Source organism: Sinocyclocheilus anshuiensis, unplaced genomic scaffold (genome assembly GCF_001515605.1).
Source record: "Sinocyclocheilus anshuiensis isolate Anshui unplaced genomic scaffold, SAMN03320099.WGS_v1.1 scaffold1728, whole genome shotgun sequence".
NCBI classification, from domain to species: Eukaryota; Metazoa; Chordata; class Actinopteri; order Cypriniformes; family Cyprinidae; genus Sinocyclocheilus; species Sinocyclocheilus anshuiensis.
This window is the reverse complement of record NW_015555814.1, coordinates 57,373-58,902: the sequence shown is the minus strand read 5'-3', so window position 1 is coordinate 58,902 and position 1,530 is coordinate 57,373.

The window sequence follows — 1,530 nt, the reverse complement described above, 5'->3', positions numbered from 1 at the left end:
ATTTTGGGAGCGATGACTGATTGAATGTATTTTTAGTCCAGTGCCTGTATATAAGATTAGTACTGACCAAGTTCAGAGGCTGTCACATGTGGATCAACTTACTTTGTGTATTTTCAACAGTTTCAATATGAAAAATAACTTTAAATTAATTCAATGGATTTATTGCATTTTGAAAAAAAAAGAAAGAAAAAAAACTCATGGATCTATTGCATTTTGGGGAAATAATTATCAGTTTTTATAATAAATCTTTGAAAATTAAAATCTGGATTTGAATTTTAAATGTTATTATAACCTAAAGATGCTATGTGATGTAAGTTTGAAACAGAAAATAGTGGTTTTCATCTTGCCACATTTTTACTCAAATTAATCAAAATGGATTTATAGCGTTTTGGAACCAAACTCTTCATATATACCCCCACATCTGTATTTAGCAGCCTATATATTTATGCTGAACTTTATTTTTGAACAGATGACGTTGTATTAAGCAGTATATAAAAAGTGTTTCTGTTGCTCATAAAAACGTTTCTGTGTATTTGACAAATATTGCATTTAATTCACTTCCTCTGTGATAGAGTAGGCAAACACCGGGAGCAGAAAGTGTCCAACTTGACATCTCCGCTTTTAATTCCGCACCGACTGCAAGCGGCTACTCTCGCCAGCTGCTGACAGGCTAGTGTAGTTCATCTCGAACAAGCCTCATCTCTCGAGTCTTTGGGTTCGAGTTGTTCGTTCATCACGTGACAGCCCCATACGCTTTAACCAATGCAGTCTGAGCCGGAAAGAGAATTGATTAGTTCATCTCTCGAGTCTTTCAAGTCGTTCGTTGTTTTGTCACGTGACAGCATTGGATAGAGAAATTAGTTAATTTACAAGCTTCCTTACAAATGGGTAAATAGTTATTATTATTATTATCATTATTTACTCTTATAGTTACGTGATGCGTTTCTGCTCTCAAATTGTAGCTTTTTATTTCTTACAGTTTACAAATGTGTGAATTTCTGTCATGATGGTTCTTTTCCATAACACTAAATGTGGTAACAAAGGTAATAAAGAGTTTTCGGATACTTCGTAGTTGTACTGAGTATCAAAGATATTAGCAACTTTTACTCTCTACTTCACTACATTTTTGAATGAGTATCTGTACTCTTTACTCCACTACATTTGAAATGAGTGTTGCAGTTACACATTACATTTTGCATGGACCTTATTTTTTCTACAGCAGTTTATTTCTGCTACAAAAGACGTGATACTTCCTACTACAGGCAGTGTTGGGCAGTAACGCATTACTTAGTAACGCGTTACTGTAATTTGATTACTTTTTTAGTAACGGAGTAATTTAATGCCTTATAATTTTCAAAATAGTAATTAGAGTATAGTTACAAGCCAAAGGCTTTATACGTTACTGCCGCGTTACATTGCTGACAGAATGCAGTGATTTCTAATCTAGATTGTAAAAAGGATGTAGCTCACGCACTGTCGAGTCAAGTGCCAGTGGATTAGAGACCTGCTCCCGCGAGACCCGACGCAACA